The sequence below is a fragment of the Acinonyx jubatus genome, chromosome A2 (genome assembly GCF_027475565.1).
Source record: "Acinonyx jubatus isolate Ajub_Pintada_27869175 chromosome A2, VMU_Ajub_asm_v1.0, whole genome shotgun sequence".
Taxonomy (NCBI): domain Eukaryota; kingdom Metazoa; phylum Chordata; class Mammalia; order Carnivora; family Felidae; genus Acinonyx; species Acinonyx jubatus.
Window position 1 is genome coordinate 127798639 of NC_069383.1, and position 23119 is coordinate 127821757.

General features: G+C 43.3%; 1 protein-coding gene across 2 annotated transcripts in view; it reads left to right on the top strand.

Annotated features, from left to right (window-relative positions):
* The window catches only part of FOXP1 (forkhead box P1), a 591936-nt gene that overhangs the window by 91028 nt on the left and 477789 nt on the right, over positions 1–23119 (top strand). The window lies entirely within an intron of this gene.

Below are 23119 nucleotides of genomic sequence, written 5' to 3' on the forward strand. Positions count from 1 at the left end.
GTAGAGTCAGAGGGAAAAAACATATCTTCAAAGAAAGGGTCCTTTCTGTCCTTTCAGATCCTTGCTCGAAAACAGCCTTTTCTCACTATTATTAAAAAAAAATCTGTTAAATTTCTGCATTAACTGAATTTATGATTCTTAGTGTATGCTATTTATAAAATTGAATATAGGTTTTATGATATAGGAAATTAGTCTAGGAATGAGAATATGATCCAATTTTGTAATAAAGGTAATCTGCATTTATATTGCAGAGATTTTCCATTCCTCTCTAAGCCCCTTATGGGATTATACACACATTTTTCTGGACATACAAATTCACTATAGAGTAAACTTTTAATGGATTGGGCAGGCTTTTGTTCACATGACATCTACACAAAAGCATCAAACCCTTGCCTAAATCAAAGGTGGTGAACATTCTTGACACATTTTGGATCTTACATTTCCCCTACCGCTGCCCCTTCCTGTGTTCTTGACAGACATCACTAATTAGTCACATTCTCCCTTCTGATGAGTGCTGATTAGACCTCAGAGTTTCTCCACCTGAATTCCTAGAGGCAAGCTTATACATTGACCACTGGCATGAGTATCAGCAAAATAATGTCAATCCGGTGGCTTTTGACCAGTCTTTATGGTTTTCCTTTGTTTACCCAGTACTTACTCTAATATCTGGCATCCAGAGGTTAAACACTATATGCTTGTTATATTAATGAGAAAATCTCACACACCACAGTTTTAGCAGTTATCTGGTTGTGTAACAGTTGGGCTTTTGGCACGTGTCTGCCACAATTGTGTGATGTGAAGTATTCGTTTTTCTACCTTTCATCTGGTTTTGTTGTTAACTATGTGAAACATTATAGTTTTGTAGTTTTTTTTTTTTTTCATTCTTGAGCTTTGGAAAAGATAAAAAAGAGACCATTCTCACCCTCTTGTTACCTGTGCATCAACTGAGGCTCAAACCTAGAAGGAAGTGGTGGGGTAAGAATGAAACCCAGACTCTCACTCTCCAAGTGCAGTTTCTTTCTCAAAGGGAGGAGCACACACATGTACCAGGTGCTGACCGGTGCAGGGCAAGTGCCTTGCAGTTTCCTTTTGCATATTAATCTTGGTTTTTATCAATACCCTGAAGCAGGCTGTACCAGGGAGGAAGGCATTCAACTATTATATTTCAAATGATATCTTCTGTGATGTAAAATTCTAGGAACTAAAATTACACTGCGTGTTGTTTTTCAACAATAATCTATTTTCTGTTAACTTGGTTCAAGTAACGCACAGAGACTGAAAGAAGGAAATTTCCACTTAGTCTCTATGCAGTGCAGGCTGCTGAGGTGCCCTGTTGAGAATTGCCATCGTTTTAATTCCTTCTTAAAGAAAAATGAGCAATTAGTGCATTTAAGCACCATTTAGTTAATGTACATTTTAATTTCATCGCAGCATATTGTTTGATTATTTGTGTGGTCTTGGTCCTAGTAAGCAGAGTTCTGGAAAGTGATTGTAGATGAACATGTGAGTTGTTAACCTCTTGTCGCGTGTTGATGGGGGAGTACGGTCGGCCTTAATCAAGGATGACAACATCAGTGGGGCCCATCCTGGTCTGCTCTGATGGCGATGCTTGGATTTTCGGTGCACACTGTTCCGTGCATCCCCAACCACTTGATTGGAATAGGTCCTGAGACGAAATCTCGTTCATGCCTCTTTGTGTTCCGCGAGATTTATTAATGTTCGCGACAAAGAATTACAGCAGCCATTCATGGGGCGTTAGTTGTTCTAGAGTGGTTTGGGTATTGCATGAGTTACTTCATTCAAACAGCATCACCGTCTTCTGGATGTTACCATTTTCGGTTTTCTTGTTGAGAAGACAGAAACCCAGTGCCTAGGTCGGTCACCTGCTCCGGATCACAGAGCAAGTTTTGTAAGTGAGGTTTACCTTAAGTTGTGCCACTTCCCAAGCCTGTGTCTTCACCACAAGGGCCTGCTGCCTCTTCGTCTCTGAATAGATTCTGTGGTTCCTCAAGGCCCTTTTATTTGATTCAGGCAGGGAAGATTTTGTGGCTTGTAGTTGTCTTTGTGGAAGAAATTGGAATCCAACTCATTTAAAACTGCAGCTTAATATACAAACAGGATTTTTATAGAACCAGTGATATAAAAGGAAATAGCTTCTTCCAAATTTTTTTTTTCAGAAATATTCCTTACCTACTGGCCTTTTCCTCAGTCTAAAATCTCCCAGAATCATGCGGGTAGGCTCAGTGTTGTGTGCCTCCTTGAGTTCTCTCCTAAGTAAAGATGCTCCTGGTAGTGGCAGCTCGTGGGGTCCCTTACGTTGGAGGAAGTGAGTTTTTTCCCTTGATTCGATATGAACAGGCTACATAGGAGCAGCAGTCCAGTTCCTCCTGAGAATGGGTGCGGGAAGGCAGAACCTTGGCTGCTGGAATTTTGTGCCCAGGGCGAGAGCCAGGCATTGGAAAGGTCAAGTGTTGCTGCCTTGACAGGTTACTTAGGCCCTTTGTCTGTGGCCTACAGGGATGCCTGCCCTTCCAGGATGGACATGCCAGCTAGATGGCCAGCACGCTAGCTCCCAGGATACTCTGTGGACTTGTTTTTTTTTCACGACACCTGCATTCAGTTATTATTGAAAGGATTCCTCTCTCCATACTTTTTAAGAGGCGCCCACTGGATTGTGTAGGGTGAAATGGCTTGTCATTTGTGATTTCCTTCACAAGTCTTCAGGAGTGAACAAATGGTGCAGCATCTTGATATTCTGGAATCTGGGTGATGGCTATCTGGGGCTCATTATACTCTTTCTTCTACTTCTTTATGTATCTGAGCACTCTTATAATAAAAGCAGTTGTATGTGGGTGGGGGAGAGGGGTTTGTCTGGCTCCTTACCTAGTCTGTCACTGGGTAGAACCAGGTCTCTGTCCCACTGTGCTCCACCCCACCTTGCCCAGCTCTCAGCTGCTGGTGTCATTTAATTGATACGGAGTCTTGGGGCAAGGAGATGCTAACCTAATCAGCCAAGAGTAAAGTAATTTTCTGGACAGTATAGATAAAATGACTTTACCTGACATATTTCTCTCTCATTCTCCCGTGGTCGGTGTTTGGAGGGGAGGAGATGGAACTTGAACTCAGGGCCCATCAGACTTTATTCTCCTTCACCTCTGAGTCCTTGGGGCCATGGTTTTCACAGTGCGGTCCCTCAGGATGCCTGGGAAATGTGTTTAATACAGATTTCCACAACCTCGTATGGGTTAAGGGGAGCATGGTGTCTGAAGTAATGGTAGATAGCCCCAGGTCTCACTCATTCTATGGCTGTGGCCAGGTCATGTATCCTCCTCAAACCTCAGTTTCCTCATCTGTCAAATGGGGGCAATGGTAGCATCTACCCTGTCGGCTGTAAAGTCCTTAATGCAGTGCTTGGCCCCTTGCAAGCACTAGAAGTAGGTTACTTGGAACCCGTATTTTAACCTTTTTGAGACATTTGCAAATACACTGGTGTAACTGGGGATGTTAAGGATGTAGCAATTAATGCTCCAGGGGGCACCGTGTGGTGGGTATAATTTCAACCCTCTACGTCCTAGATGTGTTTTTTTGTAATTATTAAAAACATTTTAAAAATCAGTATTAGAATTTTTTACATAGATGTTGGAGAAAGAAGTCTGTCACCAAAGTGTTTAAGAGTTGACAAGTGTAAATATGCAGTTAGACAGTTTCAAAAAACGTGTATTATTTACTGATCAATGTAGTGTCTCCTTCGGAGCCATTACACTCAGCATTTCCTGTCAATCTCGCCACGCTGGTATAATCAGACTATGGATATGCATATTAAAGTACAAGAAAGTTATTGTGTATGTGTGGTGGCAGCTTTTTAATTGTTAATAATGTTGCAGCTTTAAAAAGGTATCGGGATCGTTTACTGTTAGGATGGTTAATAGCCCTCAGAATTGCATGAGAAATCAGGCGGCGGGAACACGTGTTACCAATCGGCTGGTGTCTGTGCCTCCAGCCAGTGCTGCAGGTACCAACGGAAGGTTTTATCTGGTCTGGGTGCTGAACACTTGGAGATTCCTTATGCTTTTCTTTTTACTCCTGCTTTTTTTTTTGGTGGGGGGAGGGGGACTAGTACTCATGTAAGTGTGTGATGGCAAAGGGCTGGCATAACATCTTTGTCCCTATCAGGGATCAGCAAACTTTTTCTGATCACGGTAGTAAATATTTTAGCCTTTGGGCACCGCGGTCTGTTACCGCTACTGTCGTGCGAAAGCAGCCGCAGATGACCCGCGAATGGGTGGGCATGGCTGTGTTTCCAATAAAATGTATTGACAGACAGTGCAGTTTGAGTTTTGTAGAATTTCCACTCAACACGAAGTAGTAGCGTTAATTTTTTCCCAACCCTGCAAGAATGGCGAAACTGTTCTTAGCTCATGGGCGGCAGGTTCAGTTTGGCCCCAGGGCCTGTGGTTTGCCGAGCCCTAGTCTGAGGGAAGATAGAGCGCGAAGCCATGCTGGGGATTCACTTCTTTGTTCTTGTTCTCTGACACTTGAGCTCTTCACTTTCTGATGAGATAATAATGTCTTCATTTTTGTACCCATCTCATCTGGAGAGAAGCCCTTCTATGTGATTGGATTATTTATTGATTGAGGGTGAGAGGTCTGTGTGTGGGGGTCTCCCTCCTCCTTCCTGTATTTAAAAGAAGAGAAATATAAACTGGAAGTAAAAGTGAGGCCACGGGTAAAAGATGAAGTGAAAGGGAAGACGGGTCAAGGAAGAAAAGTAGACCTTGAAAGTGACGTGACCTCCATGTCTCTTCAGTGCCAAGCACTTTCTGAGGTGGGTCATAGATCCCCCAGCAGAATTGAAGAGGAGACGCACGTGAACATTCTCGAGAATCTGAGAGTTAGGTAGGACTTTTAATATGTGTTACACGTTCAGTACGTAGCCAAAACTCTTACTCGTGTGTCAGGTCTGGGGTATCTGCAAATACTCCTTCAATGCAACATTTAATAAAATTGAGACATTTAAGGAAAAATACGAAAATTATTACACAGGTGGTTCCTGGGGATGGCAGAACTCTGAGAGGTGCTATTGAATGATTAAAGTAGGACATTTTCTTCTAAATGTCCCTGACTTTGCAACGAGGGAAATGGAGACCAGGGCACATAGAACGTGTGTCTTTTGATTTTCTGTAAAGAAATCTCTAGAGGACAAGAATGATAAAAACAAAACAAAACAAACAAACAAAAACAACGAGTAAAAGCATCCGGGAAGGAAGACGTCTTAAATTAGGGTTCTCGCTCCATTTTGTGTCGAAGATTTTAATCTTTTATCTTGTAAAACAGGTGCATGAGGAAATGTCGGGACAGGGGTGAACGTGGACAAGAGTGAACTCGGGGAGTGGAGCATTTTAATCAAATGCAGGCCAGGTTATAACACAGCATTGAGTAAGGGAAAAAAATGTACCATCAGGGAAGAGAAATGAAAAGGAAGTTTTTCAGGAAAGGCACAGGAGAATAATCTAGAGCAATATTTTGTTATCATGTGTCATGATAAAATTGGCTGGGATGTGAAGGAAAGAAGTTTCTGATTTTCAGCATGCCATAATTTATTAACCAAGGTATTGTTATTGCAGCTGGGGAATAAATATCTAGAAAAGATGAACCCTTAAGAAGCAAATATGTCTTTACAGAAATGTCCATTGTAATAGAAAATGTAGGAAGTGGCAGAGAGAATACAGCAAAGGTAGAATTGTGTTGAAAGCCTTGCAAAGGGTTCGTTTGTTTGTTTGTTTATTTATTTAATGAAAAATAAATGTATCCCATGATCCAGACCAAGACGTAGAACCTTTAATGTGTAATAAATAGCTGAATGTGGTGATTATGAACACAGGATGTTGGCCAGACAACTTGGGTTTGAATCCTGGCTCTGCTACCTACTCACAGTAGAATCTTGGGTAAGTTACACTGTTCTGTACCTCAGTTTCCTCACCTTTAAAACGTGAATGAGAATAGCACTGAACTGGAGCCACATAACAAAGTATGCATTACAAAAGAGTTGGCACATAGTAAACTTTCAGTAAATGATGTAGGTAGCTATTAGCCATAAACTAGGCCCTAAATTAAAAACAGAAGGTGCTTTTGGATTACTACAGCAATCTGCTATTATGTTTCTGTAGTTTCCCAGGATACATATTTTATGCATTTTTGTATGTGTACCTCTGTGTCCTAGTGATATACATCATATACGTTCAAAGACTCGTAGACATTTAAAAAAATTTGTTTTAAATGTTGTATTTATTTTTGAGTGTGGGAGTGCGAGCGGGGGAGGGACAGAGAGAGAGGGGAACAGAAGATCCGAAGCAGGCTCTGGGCTTACAGCAGCGAGTCTGATGCGGGGCTCGAACTCACAAGCTGTGAGATCGTGGCCTGAGCCAATGTCGGGTGCTCAGCCGACAAAGCCACCCAGGCACCCGAAAGACTCCTAGATACTTAGTGTGCAAAGCAATACTGAAGCCGATTGCTGTCCCCATGCGTCTTGTGCCTCAATCTTTGAGGCTGTGTTGCTGCTACACGACCATCCAGACTGTCTGAGTAACTCTGGGACGCTCAACTTAACATCCTTCGGGAAGCTCATTTTATTTTTGACCAATCCTTAGGGCTAGGAAGTTCCTTCTTAAATTGCACTAAAATCTGCGGCCCACAGGCTTGCCACTTAAATGTTTGCTTTGGTACCTTGAGATTCTACAAAACCCATCTCTTTTTTTTTTTTTTAGAATGTTAAAAATGTTTTATTTATTTTTGAGAGAGAGAGAGAGAGCGTGTGTGCGCAGAGGAGAAGCAGAGAGAGAGGGAGACAAAGAATCTGAAAACAGGCTCCAGGCTCTGAGCTGTCAGCACAGAGCCCGATACGGGGCTGGAACCCATGAACCGTGAGGTCCTGACCTGAGCAGAAGTCAGATGCTCAACTGACTGAGCCGCCCAGGTGACCCAGAATCCATCTCTTCTGCATGAAAACCCATCAGTTATTTTCAGATGGGTCCGGGGTCCTTCTTGAGTCTTCTCCAGGCTCTGGACCCTTTTTGCTTCTTCAGGTGTTACCTCTCCTGTTTGCTTTTAGGTATCCTGTGACCATCTTGGTTGTTTCTCACAACACCTATAGTCACAGGGGCATGGTTTTTTTTTGTTTTTTGTTTTTTTTCCTATGTGTCTACATTTACATATAATTCACTTAAAGTTGCCTCTTTTTTTTTTTTTGACAAAACTGTCTTTATCATTTAGAAAGGGAACATTTTTGACTTTTCTTAACCCACTTCTTAAATTCCAAATTTGGGAAGCTGGCACGTGAGGAAACCGTTGCTGCAGAATGGTAAATCTTCCCCTGAACTCAGCGTGCTGGAACAGGTTTCGTTTCGTTCCAAGCCAAGTAGCCGTACGGAAGTAACAGTGACACCTGTGGTTCTTGGCCCCTGCCGTAGCACCCTGCTGTGTGTGACTGCCATGTGTCACATAGGCTCCCTCAGTCCTCTCGAGTATTGAAGCTTCGGGGTTGTGAGTCTGATACAGTTGGTATTCATATATTCAGGTGACAGAGGCAGTGCTAGGGTCAAATTGGAGACTCTGGTAAGAAGCCCAAGAGGAGGGTTTTTTGTGAAGATGATGGGACTGGTGCGTCCATACATCCTTCATCCACGTGAAGGGTTCTGCATGCTACTCAAGAAATCGTGTAGTTTCTGGCCTCTTTAGCTTTGCCCCTTGTTTTAATGCGCAAAAATGATTCAAGTCACGTAAGAATTATCCCCCTTTTTTTGGGGGGGGGAGGCCAGTCCGCTTTTATCCCACTGAAAGAATTAATTCTTTCTTTCTTTCTTTAAGTCTATTTATTTTTGACAGAGACAGAATGCGAGCACGAGCTGGGGAGGGGCAGAGAGAGAGAGAGGGAGACACAGAATCCGAAGCAGGCTCCAGGTTCTGAGCTGTCAGCACAGAGGCGGACGCGGGGCTCGAACTCACGAACCGTGAGATCATGACCTGGGCCGAAGTCGGACGCTTAAACCGACGGAGCCACCCAGGCGACCCCTTGAGTAATTCTTTTTAAAGATACTGTTCTTCTCGCTGGGCTGGAGCCTCCCGCCCCCACACAGTGGGGACGCTCTACTTGATTCTCTTTCACCTTTCCCCAAGTGACTTCCTCCCCCCCCCCGCTTCACCAAGACTCCCAGCGAGGAAGCCAATCGCAGTGTTACCGACAGTAGAAAGATTTCAGAATGCCTTCACGGGCCTGGGTAACTTGGGGGATGGCTGGGTGCCTTCTAGGAGACTTAACACATTTCCCGAACATGGAGCCTCACCATGGCAACAGCCATGTCACATGACACATTGGTGACACGTGTAAGGTGCTGCCACAACTCATCCCAGGTTGCATGTCTGTGATTCATTGTTTCCACTGACACCGTGACTGCAACTCGCAGTTGGAAGGTTGTCTGGTGTTCAGTGCCATTAACGCACACTGACTCCCATGGCACACGGAGGGCTCAGGGAAGGGAAGCATAAATAAATAAGTATGAGCTGTAAACATTGCCTTCATTAGCTCTACTGAGAAATACGTGTTCATCAGTCAACCTCCTTGCCACTCACATCCTTCTTTTTTAAAGCATATTTTGTTGGTAACACCTTGCGAGCTCAAAGATTTTATTTTTAATCATATTATACCCATTTCCACTTGGCACACTTCACCAGAGAGAGTTCACGGTGGCCCCTTTTTCGTATTTATTTATATTCTTCTCATGTAGCAGATTTATTGATGAAGGCATGATTCTGGGAATATTTTTTTTTCCCTCATTGTGCAACTTATTGAATACTCTACATAAATCACTTGGTAGTATTTCGGGCCCATTGCTCGTGTGGAGGGGCCTGAAGGTTGGATGATACCAGAAGACTTTTCTAGAGGTCCAAGATGAGTGGTATTTTAACATATTTTAATTTCTGAGTGATTCAGTGAGTGATTAAAAAAGTAGATGTGGAATCTGGAAGACATTAAAGAGATGTCAGGGACAGACGGATTTTGATTTGTAGCCTAATGAAATGTTTTGCCAACTTTTAAAGATTTTTTTGAGAGTAGAACTTTAATCATTTGCTTGTGTTTCTGGCATGGTAAGGTTATTCCTGTTTCTGTTACATGATGAATCCAAAGTGAAAATGGGATAATTTTTAATTAGCAAAATTATAAAACCATTTGCAGCCAAATGTTTCTTGTCTTGTATAAACTGTGAGGTTTCACATTTTACTTTAATCATTTTAGGAAATTTCATTCTGAAGATCTATTTCAGTTGGTATTTTATGTATGGGTACAAACCCTCAATATTAGAAATTACCTTGTAATATTCTTTTCCCGATATTCTTGTCACTTGAATAATCTGACAGGGTTTCGGTCATGTTTATTGCTTGTATTTATTTTGGAGGTGTCATGGTTACCTGAGTTGGATGTAGCACTAATATGCAAATCAGTATGATGAATGCAAGGCTGAATGTTACAAGAGAAATGGTGTTAGCGGGTTAGAAATGTTTCTTTAATTTTATCTTGGGTGATCTTGTATGTTTCAGAATTGCTTTTGCTGAGGTTACCTATGTAATTATTTGAAGCAAAATATTAGTGGACTTTGTGCTATAAATATGCGAATGGAGAGTTATTTTAAAATCTCTTTTATGAAGGAAACGACAATAATGCGCCAAGTCATGGCAGCCACACCGTTCCCGCACTTTGCGTTTTAGGGTGCTTTGATCTGATGCTTTGCTGTCGATTCCGAGGGTCTTACGTTTTTGGGGGGCTCATTAGAAATATACCTGAGAATAAGAATTCTTCGGAGATAAGAAGGGATTGAGTGTTCAGAACTTGAGGATCTGGGTAGATTGGGCGGTTGCAGCTCCTTGAACTTCTATCTATACCTGCTTGTTGGTTGGCCTGGAGGTGGGCGGCTGGGGCCTCTGCCATTTTCTGCTGTTGCTGTGGGATCCTCTAGAGGGTGCTGTGTCTCACCTCACCGTGCGCCCATTGCCGTGGGACGGAAAGATGGTGGAGACTAGCCAGGGGAAGCTATACCTGCAGCACCAGCTCGAGGCCCTCATCTTTAGCCATTTGTCTTTGACACATCACAGGTGTCGCTTACCAAGAAGCAGGAGGGAAAATGAGATAAGTGTCAATAAATTTCCTTCAGACTGAGTAATTCCTTAATGAAACAGATTCTTCAAGCAAGAGATTTCCCGGGGAATATTGCAGGCCTAATAATTTATTGGGCAGCTGTGAATCAGCCTGAAGGACAGGAACCTTACATTAAAAAACAAAACAAAACAAAACAAACCCTCGATTAATGGTGTTATTTTCATCCAGAAATTAAGGAGTCGTTTGAAGTTTTTGGAGGTGAAAGACATGTACGTTCTATAGGAATTACTGAGAACTCCCATCTAGATCTGGTAAAGACCTTCCATTTAGAAGTAAACAGTCAACCCAAACAATAATGGTAATTTTCTACAATAGAATCAGGTACAAGTTTCTTTAGGAAATCTCTTTTCTAGGGACATGGCAATATGACCTTGGAGAATTGTGCTTTTCAGTACCCAGTGCTGGTCACCTGTGGCTGCTGGTCATGTGGAGCGTGTGTCCGTGGCTAGTCTGAATTGAGATGGGCGAGGTATAAAGGACACACCAGGTTTCAAAGACACTTGGTTACATGTTGAAGCGATAGGATTTTGGATCCATTGGGTTAAAAACAATATATCTCTGAAATTAATTTTATATGTTGCTGACCTTTCTAACGTGGCTGTGAGAACATTAAAAATTGCATACGTGGCTCACTTTGTATTTCCACTGGACACCAGTGTTAGAGAACCTACCAGTTCCATATTTCTAAAATCAGGAATCTTTTTATGAAATTCTTTTCCTTGAAAAGGGGATCAAACATTGGTCAAGTTGAAAAACACTTGACTATTTTATCAAAAAAAAAATTAGGGGTGCCTGGGTGGCTCAGTCGGTTAAGTGTCTGACTTCAGCTCAGGTCGTGATCTCCCGGTTCGTGAGTTCGAGCCCCAAGTTGGGCTCTGTGCTGAAAGCTTGGAGCCTGGAGCCTGCTTTGTATTCTTGTCTGTCTGTCTGTCTGTCTCTCTCTGTTCCTCCTCACCCCCTTCTCCCCTCCACCCCTGCTCTTTTGTCTCTCTCAAAAATAAACAAACTTTAAATTTTTAAAAATATTAAATGGGGTGTCTGGCTGGCTCAGTTCATTCAGCGTCTGACTTTGGCTTAGGTCGTGGTCTCACGGTTCATGGGTTCAAGCCCTGCGTTGGACTTTCTCCTGTCATTGCAGACCCACTTCGGATCTTCTGTCTCCCTCTTTCTCTGCTCCTCCCCCACGTGTGGGTGGCCTTGCTCTCTCTTACTCTCACAAAAATAAACATTAAAAATTAGAATGTTCTTCAAATTCACTTCATTTAGTGTAAATGTACCCCAGCAATAAATAACCCCTCATGGATTATAATCTGAGAGAAAACCACTTGAAGTCACTTATAGCCTGTGAATACCACACTGACACATCCAGTTAAAGAAGTCAGTTAATGAACTAGTGACGTTTGCATTGAATGCTAGCAGGTAATCTGTTTTTTTTAATTGTCCTCTGTTTTGTCGTGTAGACCTGTCCATCTCAAATGGTCACATGTCCATATATAAGCCCAAATATGAGAGAACTCAGAATCTCATTAAATCGCAAAATAATTTACTGTAGCATACCTCCACGAAGAGGCACTTTTTCTTTGAAGATTGCAGTGGGAAAAGGCATCATTTTTGCATTTTAAATGGCCACATTTAGGCTGACATAAAACATAAGATTTTCAATGTTTACTATGACATTCCTGCTTACTTAGGTCCTCTCTGATTAGTGTTTCCAGACTCTTCCTACCTCATGAGTGGATATATACTTTCTTCCCCTTCCCCCCACCTCATTGGCATTAAGGTCTTTTTTTTTTTCTTTTCTCTCTTTTTTTTTAAGGAATCTCTGTACCCAACATGGGGCTCAAAATCATGATCCTGAGATCAACAGTTAGATGCTCTTCTGACTGACTCAGCCAGGTGCCCCGCCATTAAGGTGTATTTTGTTAGAAATGTTTGAGACCAGACTTAGTTTCTAACCAATAATTACCTTTAAAAAATTACAGCTGCTATTTCCATTGAAAATTTAATAGTGGTGTTTTATCATCTGAGCTACCTTAATAAAAACGCTGGGCATCACTTGGCACCTGATAGGAAAGTTCCTACCCTTAACCAGTGCAGGAAGGCATGGTGACAGCTTCAAGGGGAGGGAAAGATCTTGAGTTAGGGTGATGATAGTGGGCACAGAAGGCACGTACGGACAGATGGTACAGAAGCTATAGCAAAGAATGGAAAGATACGGGGAATGCCTGCTGCAGGGAAGGCATGGGATGGAGAAGGGAAAGTAATGACTTTGAACTTGGACTCGACAGTGGATGGCAGTGTGCTTACCAGAGATGGGAAACTCAGCAATGAAGACTTGGGTAGGCAGGGCTGTAAACTGTTGACTTTAATTTGCAGTACTCTGGATTCAGAAGTGAGGGTGGAAAATCTGTCTAGAAATACAAGGTGATGGTCGTTAATTTCTCTTTGTTGGGGAAACTTCTACTTTTGGCGACATTTATTCAGGTGTGGTTATACTGCAGTATTTTTCTATTCTAGACCTCTTTGGGCCAATTAAATGTGATTGTTAAGATTTTCACTTTCGTCATAAAGGATACTGTACTTATGCCACAGAGGGGAAAATCGCTGATTTTTTCACTGCCTTGAAACAAGAATTGAATATTTTAGTCCATTTCCTACTCTTTTCTGGATGCAGATTAAAAAATTTTTTTTAATGTTTTTATTTATTTTTGGGACAGAGACAGAGCATGAGCAGGGGAGGGGCAGAGAGAGAAGGAGACACAGAGTCTGAAGCAGGCTCCGGGCTCTGAGCTGTCAGCACAGAGCCCAACACGGGGATCGAACCCACGGACTGTGAGATACATGGGGATCGAACCCACGGACTGTGAGATCATGACCTGAGCTGAAGTCGGACGCCCAACCGACTGAGCCTCCCAGGCGCCCCTCTGGATGCAGATTTTAAATAAATACCTAGTTGCAATCTCTTGTGCTAGTCACTTTGCGTCCTGCTTTCTCTTGGGTAATGTTGTCTTCATCTCCTCAGAGTATGCTTGTTGCGATTGCTTTTACTGACTGTGTAATAGATCATCTGGTCATTGCACAGATATTTTCGAGGTGCCTTCCATGGGTCAGGGCCTGCCTTATATCCTTGGAATGAGAAAAAACAGTTTCTCGCCCCTGGAGGGGAGCTTATTGGTGACTGTTTCTCAGGGGGTGCCACTCCCACCTGAGGTATTACCATTCTTTTCATCTGTGCCATACCTTCCGCAGGGTGTTTAGCATCCTTGGTGTTCGCCAGTCACTGTGACAGCCAGCATTGACCTCACATGTTGCAAATACCACAGTCCCTGGCTCTTCAGTTGAGGATCGCTGGTTTAAACCATAATTTGGTTTACTCTTTTCCTGCTGGACAGTACATTAAATGTTGAACATGAAGGTCGGTTACCTTTTGTTCTTTTTCTTTCTTTCCTTTGGTGGTAAGATGGCTGTGTGTCACTTGTGTCTGTGACTGCCTAGTCACTGTAGAAAAGGCCCTGAGTGGGATGGGTGATTTTCCATTCTACCTTCGTACCTTAGGGTTCTGCTACTCACAAAATTTGGAGACACATTTTGACAGTCTTGAAGAAAAGGCATATGTCATAATGTCGACGAAGATCTCCAGTGGGAAACCTTTGTTTCTCTCTCCTAGTAGCTTCTTTTCCTCCACATGCATCCCATCTCGCACCCCAAAAGGTAAAGTGAAGTATACTTTTGGGGAACATATATTGGAGAATATCTAGAATATTCAGAACCTTTAAATCCTGGTTCTGACACTTAATAGCTGTGTGTCCTAGTTATTTAACCCGAGGGTACCTCTTTTTATCTTCCTTTATCACATGATCGTACATACCTCAGAAAGATCTTGGGAGATTGAATGAGCTGTGTGTATGAGGGGTTGGTCTGTGAGCTAAAATGAAGGCCAGCATTTGGCTATGGATGTATGGTGATTACAAGCCCAGGCTCTGAGTTCAAATATCTATTTGTTTTACTTTATTTTATTTTATTTTATTTTATTTTGAGAGAGAGAGAAAGAGTGTGTGATTTGAGAAGGGGCAGAGAGAGATTCCTAAGCAGGCTCCATACTGTCAGAGCAGGGCCTGACGCTCTGGGTTCAAATCTTGACTCAATTACTTATTAGCTGTCTGACCCTTTCATCACTTTGCTGCTCTGAGCACTGGTTTTCCCATCTGTAAAATGGTCATGCCAAAAATGCCCCTCTTAGTGAAGACTCACTGAGGGTATGCTTTAGTGCGATGCCTGTATATGGTAATACAGGTTATGCTAACGGTTAGGGAGTTGGGCTAAGTGGGATTACACAGAGGAGTCCTTTCCCTTCTCTTCTCACTTTCATACTGGGAAAAACCGGTCTGCCCAGCCAAATGTTTTTCTTACATATTGATGTTATGCGTTAAAATAATTAAAATGAATAAAATACCTTGCTGTCGGTAAAACCATGAACTTGTGTGTCCTTCTTGTTTCTTCTCTGTACTTGGCTTCTTCCTGTTGGAGTTCTGGGCCAGTTTCAAAGTCTTGAATGATGGGTCAAAGAGAGCAGTTCTGCCTCAGGGTTGGCATCTGTTTTTATATCATTGGGTCCAAATATCATGTATTGAAGCCAATAGAGCCAATACCCAAAATATTTGGTTGGTGAACGTAGTTTAAAATGAGGCATAGAAAACACGGGAAGAAGGCATCTGATTTGATTTCACATAGAAAAAAAAAAAAAATGGAATGACCTTCCAAACTTTTCCTGAATTTTCTTGGACCTCCTTGATTTTCCCACTTGCTGTCAGTCACTTTTATATATTTTGTACTGGGTGTGAACAGTTCTGCATACTGTATCTCATAAGCCCAAAGCCTTATTTCCTCTGAAGAATAATGCGCCACACGTAAATGGCAGAATTCCAGGGATCTGGAGTGTGAGAGTGATTCTTTGGCATTAAAAACAAAGACCCTGACAGAAAAGTATGTCGTCCACAAAATAAGTATTCCATACTTATAACTCCTCCCCCGACAACAATACGACCCTAAAGGCAATGAAGCAGACAATACCTAATGAAAAACAATAAAACATAAGTTCTACCATGTACTCTTAGTGACTCACTGACTTCATAATAACATGTAAGTGTAATTACCTTTGTGCGTCTTCTACCATTAGGCAAACTGTAGGCAGAAGGAAGGGAAAACTGGACTAATAGGCTTGTAGAACACATTCAGCTAAATCCTTAAACCTGGGAGTCACCTGGCGTCACGCTGTGGAGTCTTTCTTGGCCTGGTCGGATGGAACCGCTGTGAGTCATCCGAACGTGGTTCTTCGAGTCGTTCACCCGGCAACTTTGTAGGGCTGCTGCGTGTGCTGCGTTTGGACAATTCTCAGGATATCGGGGATTCAAAAGTAGCCCAGGAACAAAACTTGACAGTGTGGCTTTAAGGGTGGCCTGTCGGATTTTTACTTTAGTATTCACTTGCATGGCTGCCGTAAGCATCAACGTAGCTTGTTATCCTTCTGGGTGAAAAAGAATGGAATCACTGCTCTGGATTTGGCTAAAAGTTAAGACCCTGCTTTTTCCTACATGGAAAAGGCTAGTCGGTGTATATTCCAGGCTTTTATACGAGTGGACTGGACAGTGTTTGATGGCAGACAGCACCTTTGGGTCATTTTGGGTACAGGCAGGCTGTTATCACTGATAAATCTTCGTCACTTTCCCCTACTCTGTTCCTTCATAACACTCGTCGAGGTCTGTCACTATATATATTTTTGTGTCTGTGGTTTCAGTGTCCATATTCCCGTGTGGGCTGTAAACTCCATGAGAGCACAGACCACGTCACGTTCTTTGATCACACCCCTGCCTCGCATACACCACAGTAAATAGTGGTTGAATCGGTGTTTTGTGTGAGCAAATAAATGTGATAATAATAAAGGTGAACGTGTGTTTCATGTTGGAATGTAACAGATCCCTGGTGAAAGGCTTCCTGGGATCTCTCCCACTTGATCATTGCCACTTCTTTGGGTGGTTACTCTAATTGCTCCCCTTAGAGAGGTAGGAAGCTGAGGCGTAGGAACATTAAGGGACAAGCTCGCAGCCACACGGCTGTGACCCCTGTTTCAAACCCAGGTCTGTCTGCTCTGGCAGCATGAGCCGCGCGGGACGCGCTGATGGCTGAGCGGTTGCTGGCTCCTGAGACCTCCTGGTGCAGTTGTTCACAAGACGTGTGCTCAGCATATTCGTCTCTGCGACACTGAGAGGTATTTTTAAGGAAACCCCGTCCGGATTTGATTGTACTTGCTAAGAAAGAGGAATTACTTCTGAATAACAACAATAGTAGTCACACCAGTTCGCCTGTGGATCAGGTGTTCTGCTTTTTAGATGTGTTAATTCATTTCATCTTTATAACATCCCTGTAAGGTGGAGGCTTTTATTATTCCTGTTCTACAGATTGAGGAAACTGAGGCTCAGGAGGGTTACAGAAAGGTTACCTCACTTCCCGAGGGTCACACAGCCAGAACGCAGGAGATGAAATTACTACCCCACTGTGGGCCTTCTTACCAAAGGACTGTAGGAGCCAGGGACTCAAAATATCCATTCGAACATCTTGTGAATATTTTATTTTTATTAGTCTGTATTATTTTGAAATCAGGTGGCAGCAGGAAAGAGATTGCCAGGATTGTGGATTTTCGGGAGTTGCCAAATGACCCTTCGTGAGGTCAGTCCTGTCCTGCAGATAGGGCGCTGCCTGCAGGGACTTCCTTGAGTTTTATAGGTTTCAGACCCACAAAACCTGCCGGAACTTGGATAAACTAATACATGTCGTCTCTTTGTAAAATTCACTAGGGGAAACTGATATTTGAGAAACTTCCAGTGAGAAACCTGGCTTTCAGTTGGTGATGGTCTGCGGCTTTTCTGGTCGTTAGCTCTCTGGCTTTGAATTTTGGCTTCTCCTTCTTTTTCCTCTCAATTACATTCTCAGCAAGAGAATGGATACCCTAATAGGACGATCAGAGCCCAGTTAAGATTTCATAATTACCAGTTGGTAATTAATCTGAATTTCAGTGCGTGCTAAGTCACCCAGTAGATGTTATTTTCTTCATCATACTTGCATTTGAATTGCAGGAATGACTCAAGAAATTTGAAGAAATTTGCTTCTTTCCTCAATTAAAATGGAGACAATTTTGCGCCTTTTTTTTTTTTTTTTTTTTTTTTTTTTTTTTGTGGGAGGACCAGCTTTACAAGAAGGTGACTTAGAAGGAGCTGGTTTTCTGGGAAAGAGATTAAACTATAGAGTGGTCCTAAATGTGTATTTTAAATAATGCTGACATATTTTGTTGATGCTGGCTATTTTATTTGATTGCTATCCGTTCTCAAGTCTTCCCTTCCTTTTTCCTCCTTTGAAATCTGTTGGTTACTATGGAAACAGTGTTGTTTTGGGTTTGGGTGGAGCTGTATCCACAAATGCGGTATAAAGTCATTTATAAAATGGGTTAATATTTATTCTGGCTGGGCATATATGGAACCTGATGTAATGATAATCATCACACATGCAGAATAAATTTGCACTTTTATTGTTATGTTCTTAGTCTGTCTAAATGTGTGCAGTTTTGCTTGGAATGCACTGTCATTTCCTCTCTGATTTGGATTTTGCCATTTAAAAGCCAACACCCAGCACTGGTGGAATTGATCTGAGTTGTAAGTACTCCACGGGCCTCAGACGTTCCCCGCGACCAAGTTTTCATTCAGGAGAATGCTTTGTGGGATATCTTTTCTTTCAAGTCTTGTTCCAGTGCCCACTTGCCAACTTGGTCTTGCTCCTTTTTCTCTTCAGGCAGGTCGTCTAGATGGCTTTGCCTTCAGTAACGTGGACGCATTTGGTCCCTCCCCTTTCCCGTTTACTCTTGTGTCAGCACTGCATTGCTGGTGTTAAAGACCTTGCATGACTCAGGATGTGTTAATGAATGTATGGGGAGAGATGAAAGCACCAGTGACTTGTTCAGCCCCAGGTGGAGGACAAGAAAAGGGTAGGGATTTTGGAAAGGTTCCAGAGATGATCAGTGAACATGATGAAGGGTGAAGGAATAGGATCTTTGTGGAAAGGTTAAAGGAATCAGAGCCATGTAACATGTATATGTGTGGGGGCATTTTGTTAAGGCTTTGTACACAGGAAAAGTAATTATAAGGAAGGGGATGTTCACCCTTTGGCCCTCTAAAGACCTGCCATTAGGAAGGCATTAACTATGGCAGTGCGGTTGAGATTACTGTGTGATGTGATAACATGACAAGAGCCTTTTAAAGATGGCTGGACTCCGGAAGAGGATGCCACCAAAGAGAAATGTCGGGGCCCCTCACCTTGATGTCAGTTAGGCACACTTGAGGCAGGTGATTTGGTGGCTGGTTTGCAGAGCCTATTGGAAACCGAGCAATGACTTCGATGACCCCACAGAAGCTCATTACAGGCTCTTGAATTCATGTTGATATTGTCTTATTGTGATGGAATTTTTGAAATTCATTTTTCAAATGTTTTGACGGACCATTTTAGCTCTGCAAAAATGAACACAGGAATATAAAACATTGCTCCAACAAGGATTAAAAACCCCACATAGTGAAGACTGTTGGGTTGGTTTCCTGATGTTAAATTTAGCAATGCTGTCTACCTTTATGATACCTCAAATAGTGTTGGATCTGCTTTTCAAAATTCATTCAATTCAGAAGAGTGCTGGTAGATCTTGAATAGACTTGTAGGATATTACATTTGGAAGGAACCTTATGGGTTGTCTAGATCACTGGTTCTGCTGTCTACAGCATCAGTATCACCTGGAAACTTGTCAGAGATGAGAATTCTAGGTCTTATCCCAGACCTACATAGTCAGAAACTCTGAGGGGAAGAGATCCACCGGTCTTTGTTTTGGCAAGCCTTCCAGAATGAGCACAACTCGTCTTGACCATCCCTTGTTCACTTAGAACATTAGCACAGTAAACTTTTGGCTAATTGACAATCTGTGTCATCGTCGTCATGGTGACCAATTAACCTGGCTTAGGAAAAAGAAAGTATTTTAGCCACAGTCGGACTGCCTCCAACTGTCTTGTATAGATCTTTTTTTCCCTTTAATAGAAAAACTGCCTTAACACAGCACAGGGCCCACCTTTAGCAAAAGCAAGGAACTTCTTCCTGTGGTAATGGGCCACCATGTCTCAGGATAATGTATTGACATCATTTTTATCAGTCATTTCCTCTTTTTTAAATATATTTTTGAAAAGGTTTATTTATATATTTTGTGTGAGAGAGAGAGTACACATGCACATGAGTGGGGGAGGGGCAGAGACAGGGAGAGAGAGAATCCCAAGCAGGCTCCTTGCTGTCACCCCAGAGCCCAGCACGGGGCATGGTCCCACAAGCCATAAGATTATGACCTGAGCTGAAATCAAGAGTCAGACGCTGAACCGACTGAACCACCCTGGTGCTCTAGTCTTTGCCTTTTTTGGTGAGAGTCTGTCCATCCATCCATCCATCCATCCATCCATCCACCCACCCACTTGCCTACCCACGTGTCCTTCTGTCCCTCCATTCAACAGATCTTTGTGGATATCCCACTTTGTTCCCAGGCTATGTAGTGAGTGGAGCAGAAGGAGGACGGCGGTCACCCTCTGAATGGTTACTGGTATCTTTTCTTTCCCTCAGATTTGTACCATTTGTATTGCCCAAAGCCCAAGTACCCAGTTACCTCCTTAACATTTTTTTTTTCCTTTTGTATTTTTGGCCTTGGGCTTTTTAGCTCTACAGCTCACTAAATTCTACCACAGTAATACATGTTTTCTCATTGAAGCTAAGTGTTTATTAAATTGAAAAGACAAACAAACAAAATATATTCAAGGATAAGCATCCCTTGAGAAACACAGACGTTCTTGTTCCTTACCTTGTGTTTGTGTTTGGGTTGGTACTTCTCTTGTGTGGAATTATATGGTGACAAAAAGGAAGACACAACCTCTTGCCCTAGAAAACCCCTTCATGGCCCTCCAGATGGGGGGATGTATCTTTTTTCATATCCTCCCAATAGACTCCAGGGTGTGGCTCCAGTGCCCACACTCACCGCTGACTCAGCATCCCTCCACGTCCATTGTCTTGTGTCATTTTCTGCACCCACCCCCCAAGCTATTTTCTCAATGGAAAAGGAAGGGGAAAAAAATTCCGCTGAAAACAATCCAATCCTGATCAGATTCGCATAGCATAATAAACGCTTGTTTGGACATTGCTTGGACTGTCATTTTAGCAAGAATCTTCTGTTTGATTAAATAGCTTCTCTGTTATGTATTGAACAAAATGAAATGTATGTCATAACAGATATAACTAGATGATGACAACTTTTCTTGACTGTGAATTTCATTAGAGATATACATTTGTGTTGTATCCCTTTGAATGACAGAAGTTGACAAATAGCTGTGGAAAGTTGTTTTCTAGGGAAAAGTTAGCAGCTCGCCCCGATCAGATTTTCGCAGCCCTAAGACAAGAATAAAGGCAGGGTAGAAAAGCAGGAGAGGTTGGAGGTTGATGAGCGGGGTGAGGGGTGGAGAGAAGGTAACAGAGCCACTCATGGAAGGTCTGGGGGAGGCTGACGGTGAGCTGGCATTTCTTTGCTACCGGTTACCGTGCTCATAGTTGTTAGCTTTATAAATGTTTACATTTACCCGCCCAACGTGTTGCTGGCATGAGTTTGATCATTTACTTACTTTTTGTGTACCTGCAGCGTGCTAAGTCCTAGACAGTGCGAATGAAACCAGGCAGAGTCCCTGCCCTCATGGCAGCAGCATTCTGCGAATAAAAGTACGATGTCATTACCATCTTAAATGATACAAAACAGAGGTTTGTGGGCTCTCCCTGGGGGATTCTGGAGAAGACTATTCAGAGGGTAGGCTCCGGAGCCGGACTGCTTAGTTTTTAGGTCACTCACTAGCTCTCCCATCCTGGACAAATCTGGAAGCATGCTATGCTTCGATCTTCCCATCTGCCAAGTGGAGAGAATATTAGTAGCCACGTCATGGCATTATTTATGAGGCAGAGGTGACAATTCTAGGCAGATTTTCTTTCAGCACTTTTGTATAATAACTCCTTCGATAGATACATGATGAAAAAAAGAAATCCTATGCCATAGGTACTCTTACCTCCATGGTACAGATAAGGAGACTGGGGTTTAGCTGTAAAACAGCTCCCATGAGGCCATATAAGGAGAAGCGGTCGGAGTGGAGATTAGACATGAGGCAATCTGGCTTTCACTGTCCCTGCTTAGCCCCCTGCCTGGCACAGAGCCCTCCCTCTGTCAGTGCTCCTAACACACAGTCAGGAGTCGGGCTTCCCCAGGGAAGTGACTGTTGAGCCGAGATCAGAGAGACCACTTGCTTGCTTTCATTCATTCTTGCCCTCTGGGGGCGAGGAGGATAAAGCAGAAGCAGAATTGATTCCCGGCACTACCCGTGGAGAAGGGCTGTCTTGGAAGAGCCAGGTGGGGAGGGCGTAGCACTGTTTGGTGCCTTTTCCAGTTCCCAGGAGCCAAAGGCATCCTGGCCCCGTTCAATTCCCCGAGGAGGAAGACGGAACAGTGCTAACTTGGTCTCTGATTCACCTCCACCCTCCCAGGAGAGCACTCTGAGGAGACTTGCAGGGTCCTCCCCTTTTTTAGAGGTTGCCAGCCTTTGACAGTCCACTGTGAGCCCCATGCTGCGGTGAGCCGGGCATCCCCGGGGGTGCACATCACCTGCTCCTCACTCAGTCCTGTGGGCAGTGACCTTGTTTTCTTAAATAACGCACCCGGTGACAGATTGGTAAGCTGGACTCCCCAGCTTTTGTAGCATTGTATGTTCGATGCCACTTCTAAGGGCTGCTCCTGCGGGATCCCCTACTGCCGGTTCCCTCCTCCTTGTCCCCCTCAGTAGTTTCATTATTACAAGATATATGCCTCTGTAGGACATGGTCTTCGTTCTGGACTTTTCCTATCCGTAACAGGTGTAGCCAGCCAAACCTTCAAGAAGGTGATGAATTGAACAGAGCTGTGCTCAGAGGTCAAGGCACAATAACAACACTCTTGTGACTACTTCTGTGCTTCCCTCTGACAGTGCTTTAATCCAGGCATCACAGAACGTTTTACAGACCGTAATTGAAATTATAGCACCCCCGTGAGGTAGGCCTTATTATCCTCGTTTCTGGTGGGGAGAGAGTCCGGCCTGGAGAAGCTAGTATCCCCATTCACATGGGGCCACTGGGAAGAGCCCGACTCATGTGGCCCCTGACTGAGGGATGCATTCCCCAGCCAGCCTCTCCTGAGCAGGGCCTGAAGTATCCTGAACCCACGGCCACTTGTTAAGTGTGAGTTTTCGCTTTTTCACCGGTGACCTGCTGGTGGAAATTCCCCCGCCCTGTAGTCATTTGCGAGGTCCAAGAGTGGCAGAGAGAGAGGCCTTCCAGCAAAGGGGCACAGAGTCCATGAGTGGCAGCTTGGGGTTCAGTCGAGCACTGGAGTTTCAGACAGGCATTGCTCAGGTGAAAACACTCAATCAGTTGATGAATTGCAGGGGTAGGAGGTGGGTTTCTGCATGCCCGACCATTGGAGACAACACTTGGGGGAGGAGAGCAGCCTTCTGGGCCACCTTGAGCCGTAAATACATGTCACCTGTATGTGTTCGGGGGTCCTTAATTTGGACCAGATGAAACCACATCACATAGAGATTTAAAAGCACTTTGTAGGTGGTAGCTGGCTTGAATTTTCCGTCGTTGGATGACTGTGGAATACAATGAGATGAAATGGAATTCATTCTGAGTGAAGCCCAGATTTCCAACACAGATGAAATGATTTCCCTCTCACATCTTAACTGATTTTTAAATACGATGCAGAATTTGGCTGAAGACACCCTG